The sequence below is a fragment of the Micrasema longulum genome, unplaced genomic scaffold (assembly GCF_059751315.1).
Source record: "Micrasema longulum isolate JH-2025_06_02 unplaced genomic scaffold, ASM5975131v1 h1tg001775l, whole genome shotgun sequence".
Taxonomy (NCBI): domain Eukaryota; kingdom Metazoa; phylum Arthropoda; class Insecta; order Trichoptera; family Brachycentridae; genus Micrasema; species Micrasema longulum.
The window spans coordinates 516,358-522,357 of NW_028278950.1; positions in this window are offsets into that span (position 1 = coordinate 516,358).

Consider the following 6,000-nt stretch of genomic DNA (forward strand, 5'->3'; position numbering starts at 1 on the left):
GCATATAAAATGCAAATTTAGTATTCATCGATTCAAAATCTTCACTGCTCGATTTGCAAGCTCCTGAAAGGAATAACAAATTTCGACTGCAAGAATTTTTCAGCTTTCAGCAACCGGAAAACTAATGAACTTATACGAAACCCAAGTAATAGTAGAGTAAATGGTTTCCTAAAATAAGCTCCTTCCTGAAAGGTTTCATGAGAACTTGAACTAGAGCTTTGATCGAACTTTTGGAGCTATAGTACTTAGCAAAACCATTATTTTTGATACTAGGGATAACTTTCATCGCACATGTGATTGCTTTCAGCAAAATAAAATAAAAAGAACAAAATACATAAATTTTTACTTGTATTTGTTTCAACGATTTGTAAAAAATACACAAATATATCAAGAAAAACAAAACAAGTGAAGGGTTTATGAAAGTTTAGTCATTTTAGGGGCAGGTAATTTGGTTACAGAATTAATTTAACAAGTAAAATTATTGTTTTATTCGAAAAAAATTCTGAATTGATGTACTTTTTTTTGGAATGCCAAATTTTTTAAGGCAGTGTTTGGATTCCACTCCGTAGAGAGTTGTCAAAATTAAGATTTTTCAACAGAGATGAAAAACCTCTTGGAAAAGTTAATGAAAGTCTAGACATTTACAGAGCTAATGACCTGTCGTTGGCTGGTTCAAATGGTCACTTTACACACTGTGTAACACTCACTTTTCTACTAATGTTTTAAAATCCACATTTCTTACAACTTTCCATTTATTCATTGTTTAAATTTAAGAGTTAAAACCACTTTTGATACGGGTGAGATTCATTTGACGCTAGATAGTTCGAGAAAATGATCATTGATTAATAAGAACCGAGAGTATATTTTTTTAATGTAGGAGAGTTTTGTTCTACATACAGATCCTTAAAAAATTATAAGTTTAATCCGCTTACAAGCAATCTTCTCATATAAAAAAGTATTTTCACACTCACTGGGAATCAGACCCAAAACCTCGATGCATTAAACCCATGTCTTTGACACTGTTCTAATGGCACGAGTGGTCAAGAATTCAAAATAGGATTTGACAAGCATTTAGTAAACTCATTGCCATTAGGAAATAAGCTTTCTGGCGTATTACACCACAGCTTGTTCGAAACACTGGAAGGCTTTCAGATTATTCTAATTCAACCGGAAGTCAAATCCCACGCTTCCGACACATCCTCTTCATTTTACCGGATGTTGTAGACTTGTGAAACTCTGTCATTTCCTGTGTTGGTTGCTCTTAATAGACTATTTGTCGAAGTGAAGATTTTATCTTGCTAATGTACTTTGATAAGAAAACATCACTAATTTTCACAAACTTATAAATAACAAATGATTTATTACATGTATACAAAACCATAATTACACTGGACAACACTTTCTCCACATTATTTTGTAAAAATCATAACTTAATGCGTGGGACAATTATTTAACTGAACGCTTTTTTTTAAAAGGTTTTTTTGTTTCGGTATTTACTTTATAAAATAACATTTTTACCCCCTTGAAAGTTATCAGGATCGATAAACATATTTTGAAATAGAGTTGGAGAATAAGAAGATAATGTAGAAATCTAAGTATTCACAGTGATCTCGAAATGACGTTGGCTGGTTTTAGTGATCCTTTTACACACTGTGTAACTTCCATCATTCTGTTTATTAATATTCGAACATAAAATTCTTCAATTTCTCTTTCAAATAATCAAGAATTAAAGTATTCAAACAGTATGACTAAATCGTTAACTTTTAATATACTCTGGTAACTTGAGGTTACCTCAGGTTGACCTTAGGTAATCTGAAGCTAGGAAATGATCACCTGAGTCACTGTATTTTTTTTGATTAATTTTTTTTTTTTTTTACATTTTTTTTTGCACCACCCAGGGCTTAAGAAAAATCTCATTTTAATTTTTGTGTTCTCACCGGAAATCGAACCCGGAACCTTCCGTGCGAGAATCAAGCGTCTTGACCACTACACCGCGGAGGCCGCCGTGTATTGTGTGTGTTTATATGTGTATCTTGCTTATAAATCCAATTACGTTTCATATTTTTCTCTCAACAAAATGTTTTATTTGTATTTAATATTTGGCCCTTTTCAGAGATTAAAATGAACAAAACATTTCAATCAAAATTATCTGATATACCTAAATATGTGATATAATGTTTTTCTTATGTGTTAAGTTTTACCTCAAGATTATAAAAAAATGGTGGTAATATTCGTAGCAGTTGCCAATATATTGGTGAATTAAAAGCAGCCTCCAACGCCGATAATGGGCGGGATAATCTATTTTGAGATATTTGTGTATCAAATAATTGAATGTGTATTTATCCCTGTTTTATATTTGAACACACATTGTCTTAAACCACGTAGCAACTTTGTACTAGCAAGTTTCGACCTTGCGAGTTGTTTTATGCACTTCATTTATTTATTTATTTATTTACTTAAGTTAGTTAATATTACATTGTATATTAACTAATATATTTACAATTATAACAAATACTTATTAAATATTTCTTACATAACTACATTATTACAATAAACATAACACTTTTTTTTTAAATCCGTAAGTTTTCTTTCATTCTTCATACTTTCAGGCATCTCATCATACAGTTTTAACCCTTTATACATTAAGCTATTTTGTGATTTTGTTTTTTTCTTAAGTGGTAGTCTTATCCTATTTCTATTTCTTGTCCTATATTTATGTACATTTCTATTTAATATAATTTCACTTATAAAATACTTTGGGATGAGATTATTAAACACTTTATATATAAATACAAATACATTATACAATAGTCTTTTCTTTATTCCTATCCAGTTCAATTGTTTTCTCATTTTTTCAACACTATTATATTTGCTTTTTTTCAGTATAATTCTCATATAACAAGTTTCCATTAAAATATCATAATACTTTGGAAGTAGTATTATATTTTAATACTTGAATGAACAAATTACGAAACTTTGCATATTACAGAAATATTTTAAAGCCAGGCCATCATATTTCTCAATTACAGGAGTTTTGTAATTAACATTTCATAAATGAATGGCAATGATCGTTAAAACGAAGGCATGGGGTATTTTAGACAGGCGAAAAAGGAGGTTGTATTAGGCACTCGAACACTTCTTCTAGAAGCTAAATATTTTTGAACCTTTGCCTTTCATATCGCTTTTGAACTTTTTAATTTCTTGAAAAAATTAATCATGGTTAGGCATACTGCGACAATTTAAAAAATCGCGTAATTCTGAAATTGAAACAATAAGAAGCTTAAACTTAATATTTATTTATTTTATAAAGTTTTTGCATAATATAAGGATACATATTTAATAACAGGGAAGTTTTATAAAACTAGTGAATAGAAAATTAAAATGGAGCGTTCTCTGTTTAGAACAGTTTCTATCTAACATGGCTCACATTGTTATAAGATGGAGATTTACTTAAATATTTTGTATATGTCATATTTATTTGGGGTTTTACCTGAGGTGGGCTAGACTTTAAAATGATTTCGATCATCCTACACTACGTATGTATTATGTATTTTAAGATATTGACAATAAGATTAGAATAATTTCAATAAAAATATTTTATCCCGGTACATGTTTTTTTAACATAAGACCCAGCGCTCGTTACCAACTGCAATAAATAGGACCCATCAGGATAATTCTAAAGAGTCCAAAATCGATATGTTTATTTATTCATTAAAAATTCACTCGGTTAAATATAAATGAACTTTCAAATGCTTTTTAGGCTATGTCCGTGTCAAGTCATAATAATTAACAATAAAAAATACCTACTAAAATTGATTAGATTGAATTATAATGATATGTGATGCAATAGAATAAAAATCCAGAAAAACGAGGTAAAAGTAATAATTGTTTGTTTTTATTATCACAATTTCAAAGAAATCAATGCAAAAAAAAACAAATATAAATATAAAAATATAAACAAATTTAGAATCATGAATAATTAAATACACAAAATTATAGTATTTTTTTTTTAATAATATAATAATAAATCTTTAATAACCATAATATACAATGTGATTTATTGCCTCTAGCAATTTCTCACAGTCTGAGCAAAAATACAATAATAATGAAAAATAATTAAAAATAATTTTTAAAAAAATAAACAAATAAATAAAAAAAATGAGAAAACACAAACATTCAACATATTTAAATATATATTATGGTGTCTATTGCTTATATTTATAACATTTTATTTTTATTTTATTTAATAGCATAATTATACGAGTACATTTTTACAATTTAAAAAAAATTTCACTTGTTATATTTTTACTAAAACTAAAATCCCACCAAGCCACTTTTTGTAGCTTGTTGGTGAAGATAATATTTATACTGACTTAATAATATTATTAACATTAATAAAAACAATGAATAACAGATAAAAATTAACAGCCGGAAAGATCAGAATAAACATGTTTATACAAATAATAATATATAAATTTATTTTTTAAATACAAGAAAATATATGAAAAATTAAAATATTTACACCTAAGCTACTATTTATATATAAACTCTTGATCAAGTAGCCACTCTCTTATTTTGCTCTTGTTACAATGTGAGTTAAATTTAAGTTCTTTTGGTAATAAATTAAAAATTCTAGGTACCAAATATTTGAGAGTTCTATTTCCATATTTATGACATACTTTTGATACTACCAAGCCATCATTAGACGTGAAGCGTGTATTATATTTATGTTTGAGAGGAAACTTGAATGTATTACTATTAAATTGTCCCAAAATGATGCAATTAAATCAATAAAAGAATAATAAAATATATTAGTATTGAAAAAAAAAGGAGTACTCGTATCATTGAAATCAATAGAAGAAGAATATTTACATAAAAACAAAATTGAAATGATAATTGAGATATGGTTTCTAGAAACTCACTCTATACAATAGTTAGAAAAAGGAGAAACTGGAGTAATAAATAATATGCCAAATAAAAGTAAGTACTAAATTAAATAATACACAATGCAAAAACATAAAAATATGAAGATTCAAAAAAAGCAAATAAAAGTGAAAGTATGCAATGAAAGCAGATTTGTCAATTTTTGCTAATTGCTAATCTCAAACTTAAAAAAAATTGACAACCTCGTCCAGTTTACTAGTAGAAACAGATAAAAAATAACTTTAATGCTTCGCCTGAAAAAAAAAAGGAAACGTATTTTTATGTTAGCCACTGATATCCAATATAAAAATTGCATATTTCTGTTACACTTAATTTAACAAAAAAACTGGCATGGGTCTCTTTCGTGTCGGGCCTGGGTGAATTTTGAATAAGCCGTGACCCTTCTTCTCAAGTACTTAAATCCGTTGACACGGTGGCCTTATAATACTAAACTATGAAATACAGCTCTTTTATGCTAGAATTATGACATAAAATTGCTTTTTAGTGTATTTCAAAGCACTTAGTTTAAATTTCTGGGTTAGTAGGGGGCACACATTTTACCTATGTATGTATTTAGTACCAAGTGACCGCTTACCTAATCGTAAACCTCACCGCACGCCCTGATTCCTACATATTACTGTGTAAGTGCCTATACACTAACGTATCAAGGCTCTACTGACATAATGCATTAATACAAGTTCTTAGAAAATCGCATATAAAGCTTTTTGATTATTTTTTTTTCCAAAAAATATTTACTTAATAGTTTTAAATCAAAGTCCTGCTGAGTTGTACACAGACAACTCGTCAGCAGGTGCTTATAAATTGCTTTGATTATGCATACTTAACCTACACTTATAATAATTTTACTTGAAAAAACATTACATGTTTTATTACATTATTAAAAATTAAAAACCATAATTTGAGCATACGCCTGACTTCTGTATTTAACTTAGTATATATTGAATATTATTTGGTAATATGTTAAATATTTTAGGTATACTGTTTTGCAGTGTCTTTTTGCTATATTTATTGCAATGTATAGGAACAGCTACCCCTTTCATCCTAGTAAACCTGGTG